Here is an 11,370-nt window from a genome sequence, read left to right as displayed (position 1 = left end):
GTTATGATATTGTGGATATCTCAGATCTACCACACAATATCATCCTTGTCTTGTAATCCCATCTAAACAATTGTTCCTTTGCCAGATATGAGGTGTATGTTTGAAATGCATCCCAGTCGATTTTTCTCCCCTCGCTATTCCTATTCCAAAGGGCATGTATGGAATGTGTTGAATGTTATATATTTCTTTCTCTTGTTTTCGCCCTTCTTCTCTTTCTCTGATTAAAATGTGGAAAGAAACCGATGTCCGTATGAATTGGTCCACATTACTATGTATTACCTCCAATTCTTTTTGTCCTGTTCGTTTCTCATCCCTGTATACTTTGATGTATCTTGGAGTACCATGTAAATACCATGCTTTATGAATACCATGTTATACAGTGGCCACCCTTAAAATCAGACTTTTCTGTAGCTAAAATTGGTCTGTGCTTACAGAAATTCGAAAACACTGCCCCAGTGGCTAAAGCGCTAAGTGTTGTTGAGCATATCGGCACGTGTGAGCTCCATTTACTGTGTGAAATGTACACAGGGGGGGCCAAAAGCAAGTAAAGAGTTTTTCAGCTGTGCAGAATGTAAAATAATGAAGAGGAATGCTTATTTTAAAAACTGAGACCCCTAATCCAAACCTAAACCTAACCATGAGTAGAGTAAAAATGTAATGTTAGAGGAAAAAATGCAATCTCCAAATTACGCTTATCACTGATTATGCGAACGCCATTACTTCCTAGTTTCACTGCGAGATCCGAAGCAGAGATTAATTAGCCCATGATGGAGCACTGGTATTAAAATTAATCTGAGAAATTGAAACCGCCAATATGGTGGATGTAGAAAAGAAAGTCCCGCCTCACAGGTAAAAGAGCCAATCACCTTTTAGATACAGACATCGCCTGTCAGTCAGCTTGAGAATGTGTATGCGCATTAGCTGGACCAGCCTGAAAAATAGCATTTATTAGCATGAACTGAGATAAAGAATCACAATTTATTGTACTATTGTTGTTAGATTTAACTGCTGATTACAAATATTTTCTTTTATCATAATCTTGACTAACTGTTTTTTGGAGACTTTGGTCTTTCCCCGTTCAAGTAGATAGGAGTTGTAGACTTTTTTATGCCGCTTGTTTACATAGGAAATAGCTACCCGGTAATGTTCCAAAGATGGCTGCGGAGTGGACTGACTTGTCTTGAAAGGGACCTTGTCTAAACCCAGGTGTAGCGGAGTGTGGGGATAAAACGAGGCAATAAACAGGAGGTCCCTGGAGGATGTTCATTAATAATCAAGGTGATTAGAGAAGGAAGGGAGGAGTGAAGTGCCGAGTTGTGTCTTCTTGTGCTCTTGCAGTTCGTGATGTGAACAGTCAGTGTGTTCCGAGGACCGGGTGGAGTTTACTCTTGGGCTGCAGGACAAAGGAGCGAGCCGTCAGCATGAGCGAGGGTGAGTGGTCCTCAATTATTGCCTGGATCGGGGAGAAACAAGAAGACCGTTAGATACGCACTTGTCTCTGAGATCCTTCCCACCCTTCTTCTTTTCGTATTTTATACTGGATCGCAGACTTATTAGTACATTACCACCCTCTTCTGTTCGCATGGACTAGAGACTTCCCTTTTCCTCTCTATCTTTTTATTCTACTTCTCCCCTCCAAACCCATCAGAACCAAGGCATCCACCCTTCCCACCCTTCTGTTGCTCCTGCAGGCATTTTATATATATCCCTCCTTTTGATAAGGGAATTAGCCTCTGGTGTGTTGCTGACACAACAGGCTTCCGGTCATGCCACAAAGGAAGGTAAACATGCTTGAGCTGATGCAAAAATGTCTGATGGGTACAGCGTCCAGGAAGGGACAGGTTCAGTTCACTTAGTTTTGTTGTGGCCACATCATATTAACTCGTGGGGACGTGATAATGTGTTGTGGCTATTATATATTGCATTGAGGGAACGACATCCTGTTCTCGTGGCCACAACTTATTATATTAAGGCAATGACATCCTTTTCTCTTTATTCCATTTTCAAAACATTTTGTGTGCATACAGCGGTATCCGTGAAGGCGTCCGGGACCGTTTAACTGATCAATGATAAATCCGACAGTTTAATTTAAACTTGTAAATTTTCATCTGCAAAACCCATTAACTTTCAGAATGCATTTTAGATGCCTTTAATTTATAATGTAACCATGTCTTAACACCAGCAGCCGCGCTATGTCTTTGCATGTCATTCCTAATTTTTGTTTTTTATTTTTTATTTATTTAATTAATCATCTCCATTTTTGCTGTTTGTCCATGACATGGTCATATAGGTCTTTTTTTAGCCTTTTCCATCAACATAAAGTTGTGGCGAGAAACCACGAGAAAAGGATGTCGTTCCCAAAACATACAAAGTCGTGGCCATGAGAAAAGAATGTCGTTACCCCATCATTAAAAGTTGTGGTCACAAGAAAAGGATGTTGTTCCCTCAACATAATATATAGTGGCCACAACATATTATCACATTACCACGAGTTGATATGACGTGGCCACGACAAAACTAAGTGAACCGATTCTGTCCCTTCCCGGCACCATAGATGGGAGATGCCGCTTGTCAGTGAGTCAGCATAATGTGTCCGATCCTAGGGTACTGTAACTCTAGGAAACAACATACTGACTTTCCATGTTATCATGTTGCAAAATGTATGAACTTCATAGCATTAGATATTAAAATAAGTGTCATCTGCAAACTACAGTAATGATGGTAGACCTTTTGTCAGTTCTAACTGCTTTGCTACTACTTTAAACCAACTATCCATCCCCAAGGTCATTTTTTTGTGGATGTATAAAGTCAGTTCCACTTAAGTTCATACTGTTGTCCTAGCAGAGTTAACCATAGTTCAGCACATTAACTATGAACATGTTCTGTTTGTCTTTAATTTCAGTTATATTATTTTGAACATGATTTCATTCTTGTAACTTTAAATCACACAAAATATTGAATATTCAAATCATTGCCCCCAAGTGGCCAAATCTGGAAGTGTTTTTGAATGTACCTGTATTTCCAGGTGATATGTCCACAGAGTGGCGCCAAAAGCAAGCTGCATTTTTAGTTGCAAATGATGTAAAACACTCAACCGGAATACACATTTTGTTAACTCTACCCCCTTACCCAAACGCAAACCTTAAACCTTACTGTGAGTGGAGTAAAAATTTACATTTAGAGTGGAAATACAACCTCCAAACCGCACTCACCTTGTTTATGTGAATTAAATTTCTTCCTGATTTTCATAGGATCAGACCTCGTGTCCCGGAGGTTTTGGTCCCATGGAAACCAGAAAGTTATCACATTCACACCCAACATGGTATCAGTAGTGCTAGAGTTAAAGATGATCATGCTTGATCATCTGATGCAAAAATGTCTGATGGGGGATGGCATGAGTTATTTGGCTAAATAGGGTTGATTTCCGTTTACATAAACTCTTGAAAGCAACATTTCGATTTCCATTTTCAGTGTGGTTTTAGTGTCCAAATACATTTATGTGGCGACTGGTTTTCAGAGTAGCATGGTTATTCTATCTAATACCATCATTTTACCATAGTACCTCCATGGTATTTTTTGTAATGGCAGTCCAGAGATGCTGTAGATGCTAAAATATTGGAGTAGGGAGCATATTGTGGCTTCTCCTCTTACTAAATAGTTGGCAGGCGGAAGAGATTACCATCTGTTTGTGGGAAAGCGAGATGCCAAAGCAACCACCGCAAACAGCCAAGGTAATAGTGGAGGGTTCCACTCAGTCTCTGTCTCTCTCCACAGCACGTGGCCAACCAGAGAAATCAATGTCACAATTACCCCACACAATTATTAGGGCTAAATACTCTCTCAATTTGATCAGTCTATCTTACTTTATCTTTCAATGTTCCTGTTTTATAGTAATTGAGGCACAGTTCTCTTTGTTGTATATTTTACAAAACAATAATTGTTTTCGCAAGAATCAGCCAGACAAAAAAGCCACAGTTAAATAATTTTTATCTTGGGAAATATGAATAAACAACTTGTGAGGTTCCAAAGATAATAAAATCAAACTGCTTGCTGCTGTTGTTATTTAATAATCCTTAAAAGGAGCGGGAACATTCATGAATAGTTCTGAATTGAGGGTTAATCATAAATGATCAGTTAAAAATCAATCTATTTAATTTTTCCCTATGAGTGCAAACTTTTCATAAAAATTATTACACGAACTGTAGATATCAAAATCCATGAGTTTCATGTAATCACTGTTATTCAAATCTTTATTTAAATTTTTTTATTGACCATGACTAATTTCTTACAACTGTGTGATTGTTTTTGATGAGAGAATAATACAAAAATGTAATTAGAGATCTATCCAAATACTGCACAGGTATTAGACATCCAACAAAATGTACCACATTTGGAATGAAAATGGAAAAAAAATAAAGTGTGATTCAGCAGTTGGACAACTAACCAAACAAACATTTTATGTGGTTGGCTACATAAATTATGGTTGAATGAAAACAATGGCAATGAAAGCCTGCTGGAAGATGTGTTCACTGTAAATAGCCCACCAACTACGACACATTTGCTTCTGCCAATTTATGCAACAATGTAATATTAATTTTGTAATTTGAATATCAAACCATGACAAATTAGCCCTCATTTTCTGTTTTGGCATCTGAGTTGACCCCAAGACCAAATTGATATCTCGACAAATGCTCTTAACATTGAAGTATCAGGTTGATGCTCTTCCTACCACTATGAGAACTGATAAGTGGTCCAAAAATTATGGAAAACATTACATTACTTATGTTTGGGATCTCAGAGACCTCAGATATTAAACAAGAATAAAAGCAATTAATTTTCACATGCTTCTGTCAAGAACAGGTGAGGACCAAAGTGCTGTATGCGAAAATGAAAATCTTTTATTTCTTTAGAAAAAGAACGAAAGCAGTAATCCACAGAATCCTCAGAGAAGGAATGTCAGAATTCGGCTAGTAATCCACAGCTCCGACCAGTCCTTTTTGCTGGAGAGAGAGAGAACTGGAAACACTCCCGGGAATGAGCCAGTCCTCCAGTGAGTCTGAGAGAAGGGAGGCACAACTGGGTTGGTAGAGCAGAGAGAGAGAGAGAGAGAGACATGAGCATCCAGATGACAGCAGAGAAAAAGCGAGATACGGAGCAGAGCAGGTGAGATCGGCCGAGAACCGACACAAACAAAAACAGAGGAACAAAACAGAGAGGTGAGATACATAGGTCTAGACTGAACTGTGTACGCACAGAAAACACTCTGCAACACTATCAAACAATTAGATAAACACTGAAGGAAGAGGGCGAGGAAATAGACCAGAGAAAATGAGTGACAGGTGGAGGTAATGATAGCGGAGCCAGGTGCAAGTAATTATCTCAATGAAACAATCACTCGCGCCAAACAAGTGAACTGTCAAACAGAAATGACAACAAAAACACATGGAAACCAACACATACTCACAGAGCAGCTGATCTAATGTAGAGCCCCGACAGTACCCACCACCAAAGGAGCATCACCTGACGCTCCATGGAGGACAGACTTATGACGATGGAAGTCATCAATAAGGGAGCAGTCCAGGATATCTCAAGCCAGGACCCAGCATCTCTCCACTGGACCATACCCCTCCCAGTCAACCAGATATTGATGCCTCCGGCTCCAACACCTGACATCAAGCAACCTTTGAACCATATAAGCAGGTGCACTGTCAACCAACCGCAGAGGAGGTGGATTGGGGATGGTGGGAGGATGTAATGGAGATCGAAAACAGGCTTTATTTTGGAGATGAAAGACAGGGTATAATCATCTCATGGCATGGGGCAACTTGAGGCCGATAACCACAGGAGAAGCGACTTTGACAATAGAAAACAGACCAATAAATCTAGGAGCCAGTTTGCGGGAGACAACCTTGAGTGGAATGTCATGGGACGAGAGACAGACCTTTTGGCCTACAACGTAACGAGGAGATGCGGTCTGGTGCTTATCCGCCACAGCTTTAATCTTGCTCCCCGCTTTGAGAAGAGCCGGTTTAGCCGATCTCCAGGTGCGACGGCAGCATTGGATAAAAGAATGGGCCGAGGGCACCAGGACCTCTGGTTCACGATCGGAAAAGAGTGGAGGTTGGAACTCTAAACTACACTGAAATGGGGAGAGGCCTGTAGATGATGCCGGATGGGAGTTAAAAACATACAGTACTCCACCCACGATAGCTGCTCACTCCAGGATGAGGGATTCTATGTGGCCACGCAATGAAGCATCCCCTCTAGATTTTGGTTGTCTTTTTCAATTTGACCATTTGTCTGGGAATGGAATCCAGATGACAAACTGACTGTAGCCCCCAGCTGCCTACAAAACTCCCCCCAGAACCTGGACACTAATTGAGGGCCCCTGTCACAGACAACATCCAGCGGAACCCAGTGGATCCAAAAGACGTGGTCCACAGCAGCAACTGCCATCTCATGGGCTGAAGGAAGCTTTGGGAGAGGGATAAAATGGGCTGCCTTGGAGAACCGGTAGACCACCATCATGATCACCAAGTTGCCCCGTGAAAGAGGTAATCTGGTGATAAAATCCAGAGCAATGTGCGACCAGGGTCTGGAAGGCACGGACAAAGGTTGTTAAGGCCATCATAGCCTGAAGCACCTCCCGCACCTTAGACTCGATCTCCCAAGACACGATAGTGACCACCTGGTGGGAGGGGAGGATCTTGTCAGGAAATCCCACATGATATGAGTCTTCGGAGATGTGGGAGAGAGCTTCAGGTTTGACATTTTTTGACCCCGGCTGATAGGAGATGGTAAACTTAAATGTACCAAAAAAAGAGTGCCCAACACACCTGTCTAGAATTTAGACATTTGGCAGTACTGATATACTCCAAATTCTTATGGTCGGTCCATACCAAAAATGCTGTTTCGACACCCTCCAACCAGTGCCGCCACTCCCAGAGGGCTAGCCTGACGCCAAGCAGTTCTCGATTACCAACATCATAATTCCATTCTGCCGATGACAGGCAGTGCAAAAAGAATGCACAGGGATGCAACTTGCCATCCTTGGGTGAATGCTGGGAAAGAAGCCCACCTTTGACACGTCGACCTCCACCACAAACAGACGAGAAATGTCAGGGGTAATAAGGATAGGTGCGGACGTAAAGAGTGCCTTAAGTTTAACAAAAGCCTCATGGGCCAGTGGCAACAAGCAGAATTTAGTTTTGGTGGAGGTCAGGCTCATGAGCGGGGCTGCTACTGCACTGTAATTAAGAATAAATCGTCGGTAGAAACTGGCAAACCCCAGAAATCTCTGCAAAGCGTTGTGAGAGTCTGGGGTGGCCAATCGTATATAGCTCCATGCGAACACCCTCAGACAACACAATGTATCCCAGGAACGGAACCGACTGAACATGGAACGTGCACTTCTCCGCCTTTATGAACAGCTGATTCTCAAACAAACATTGCAGCACTAGCCTGATGTGCTCAACGTGCACCTGGAGAGAGCTGTAGAAAATCAGAATGTCATCCAGGTACACGAAGACAAAGTGATCAACCATATCAAGGAGTACATCGTTGACGAATGCTTAGAAGACATCGAACACATTACAAAGGCCAAAGGGCATAACTAAGTATTCAAAGTGCACAGAGGGGGTGTTGAAGGCTGTCTTCCACTCATCCCCCTCCCGTATTCTGGCAAGAAAGTAAGGTCCAACTTCCTGAAAAAAGTGGCTCCCTGCAGCAACTCGAAGGCTGAAGACATCAAAGGTAAAAGATATCTGTTCTTAACAGTGATGTCATTCAGCCCTGATAGTCGATGCAGGGATGTAATGAGCCATCTTTTTTCTCCACAAAGAAGAACCCCGCTCCTGCTGGGGACGGGGAAGGGCGGATGAGGCCAGCTGTGAGCGACTCACCAATGTACCTCTCCATTGCCTCCCACTCCGGAGAGGACAGAGAATAGAATCACCCACGAGGCAGAGAAGTGCCGAGGAGGAGCTAAATCGTGCAGTCATACGGACAGTGTGGAGGAAGGGATGTGGCCCTGGACTTGCTGAAGACTGCTCCCAGGTCATGTAAACTATCGGAACTCCATTCAAATCGGCCAATTCCACCTGAAACACAGAAACAGAATACACAGGAGACAAGGCAGATCTCAAAAAATGGGAGCTCCACAAAAAGTTGCCAGCCCAATTAATGATTGTGATTGTGTTTTACCAGCCAAGGATGACCCAACACCACTGGGGTTTTGGGTGACCATAACAGATAAAACACAATCACCTCTTTGTGATTGCTAGAAATTCACAGACTCACAGGGACAGTAGCATGTGTGACAGTGCACAATGGGTCCCCTGTAAGAGTGTGGGTGATTATGAGTGGATCCACAGGAACACAGGGAAAACCCCAAAGTTTAGCCACTCCTGGATCCATGAGGTTCCCTTGGGCACCTGAGTCTTTAAGAGCAGACACCTGACAAGAAGAGTTTCCCCAGAAAATTAAAGCAGGAAGAATGGCACAAAGGACAGAGATCCCGCTCAGCAGTAGCCTCTGATTTACTGGTAAGCTCTGTCTTTTAATGGGCACGTTGCCAGTAGATGTCCGTCTTGGCCACAATAAATGTATATGCCTTGGAGGATCCATCTCTCTCTGCGGGAAATCTTGACTTGATCCACCAGCATAGGCTCTTCAGCAGACCCTGCAGGTGATGTGTGGGCCTGCGGAGGTGGTGGAGAATGAGCACCCTGAGCATGGGAAGACTGAGCTGATCCACAGCGGTGGCATAGAGAAAGGTGGTTGTCAACTTTGATGGCCAAGTCGACAAGCTCATCAAGGTCCTCGGGCAGTTCGAGGGAAAGCGATCCCACAGTGCCTGCTCGTTCCAACGGCAGGAGGCCGCAAGAGTGCGAAATTCAGTAGAGAAATCTGAGAGCGAGCTGCCTCTCTGCCGTCGGGCGGCGCGATCAAAAACCTTCCTGAGCTCTGCAGCGAAGGTGAAGAATGACGCACAGAAGGGTAGCTGTGGCCCAGTTCCGTGCTCTGCCACTGAGGAGGGTAATAATGAATTCCACCTTCGCCTCTTCAGAATGGTATGTGGAAGGTTGAAGGGAAAACGTCAGAGAGCATTGTGATAAGAAGGCCCGGAAAGACCTGGGGTAACCATCATAATAAGCAGGGGGGTGAAACCGTGGCTCGAGGACCAGTCGGGCTGGAGGATCATAGCCCAAAGCTTCAGTGATGGGTGGTTCCGGATCGGGAGAATAACTGAGATGATGGACAGACAGGTCAGCTAATTGAGCCGTTTTAGCATTCAGAGCCCGGTTGGAGGTGGCCAGCTGCTCAGCGTGTCATCCGAGGAGCGATCCCTGCTGTGCAAGCGGCATTCAGATCTGGTAATCATCCACTGGGTCCATTCTTGGTCTGATTGTTCTGTCTAGAACAGGCGAGGACCCAAGTGCTGGAAGCAAAATGAAAATCTTTTATTTCTTTAGAAAAACAAAAACAAAACAATAATCCACAGAATCCTCAGAGAAGGGATGCCGGAATACAGCTAGTAATCCACAGCTCTGACCGGTCCTTTTAGCTGGAGAGAGAGAGCTGGAAACACTCCCAGCCAGTCCTCCAGTGAGTCTGAGAGAAGGGAGGCACAACTGGGATGGCAGAGCAGAGAGAGAGAGAGAGAGACATGAGCATCCAGATGACTGTGGAGAAAAAGCAAGATCCGGAGTGGAGCAGGTGAGATCGGCTGAGAACCGACACAGATGAAAACAGAGGAGCAAAACAGAGAGGTGAGATACGTAGGTCTAGACTGAACTGTGAATGCACAGCAAACACTCTGCAACATATTGCAACAATCAGACAAACTCTGAAGGAAGAGGGTGAGCTAAATAGACTAGAGAAAATGAGTGACAGGTGGAGATAATGATAGCGGAGCCGGCGCAAGTAATTAACTCAATGAAACAATCACTTGCACCAAACAAGTGAACTGTCAAACAGAAATGACAACAAACGCACATGGAAACAAACACATACTCACAGAGCAGCCGATCTAATGTAGAACCCCAACAGCTTCTTTAATTTGTGTTCACAATGTAGAAGTACAGTACAGTCCACTGTCTATTTGGATTTGTTTTATTGTATTTTTCTATATTTTGCATTTGCTGGGCTCATATTGACCACAAACTCAAATAATGTTACTATAATGTTAAATAATGTTAAATAATTACAGAAAACACACATACTAACTTTCAGGGTTTAAACCACAAGCAGTGGTAGGATAAGACTGCCACCTCAAACCCTAAACTAGACAAAATTTTCATAAGGATAGAATTAAAAACCAAAGTTAGTATGTCCTTTAAAAACATCAATGATCCTGCGTAAATGCCTTTGAGTCCTGCTTGTTTATTCCGGTTGCTATAGGTCAGAACACATTTGAAGACCAGTCTTCTAGTGCCGTATTCAACTCAAGGCTAAACTTTAAAATGTAATAATTGAATGAATATTCTGTCATTTACTCATTACTGTATAATTCATAATTCTTCTGAAGTCATATAATAGCTTTGTGTGAGGAACAGACTGAAATTTAAGTCAATTTAGTTGCTTAATATAATTTTTGCATTAATCTAAAATATAACACTTTATATTTTTTACTCAACATCAGTATTTTAGGTCACAAGTTACATATGCCATTTACAAGGGAAAGGGTATTTCTATCCATCACTCTCTTTTTCTTTCTTTCTTTTTTTTTTAATACAAGGCCCAAAGAAGTTTCCTGAAACTTGGATTGTGAAGTTGCTCCATATGGACCCTCTGTTTTTAACCTCAGGAGAAACATGGGTGTCAAAGCATTTTTTTGTGCTGTAGGAGAGGGGTATTTTGGGGAGGGGAGTAGGGGTTCATTGCTACAGTAAAGCCCAAACCTAGTGTGTATGAGCTGTGGTAAGATGACACACTGAACCTGGCTCAGCACAAGAAGCAGTCAGACGAGATTAATGAGGATGGTTGCATAACCTACGATGTCCTTTAGACAGCCCTGCCATTCTACACATCTGACAGATCAAGTGCTGGCATTTTTCACTCTGCTTGTCTTAACACTTGATGCTACCTGGCAACTCACACCACCGTACTATGGGTTAGACATGGTTTCCGGAGAAATTTTAGACTTCGGTTGATATCAAATCTGTGGTGACTTTCATTTGAGATGCTAGAGTACAATGTACTTTGCAAGCACACTGTAACTTTCAGTAACTTCCTTCTCAGTCCAAAAGTACCAACTTTTAAAATTGAGCTGCAAAAACGACTTACTCTGAAATCCATGGAATCATGAAATCTTTGCAACATTCCAGTTCCAGAACCCTAGGATCAACCTCGTTTTGCTGACACACTGAA

This window comes from Myxocyprinus asiaticus, chromosome 15 (assembly GCF_019703515.2).
Source record: "Myxocyprinus asiaticus isolate MX2 ecotype Aquarium Trade chromosome 15, UBuf_Myxa_2, whole genome shotgun sequence".
NCBI lineage: Eukaryota > Metazoa > Chordata > Actinopteri > Cypriniformes > Catostomidae > Myxocyprinus > Myxocyprinus asiaticus.
The sequence above is the reverse complement of the archived record's forward strand: the minus strand, read 5'-3'. Positions refer to the sequence as shown.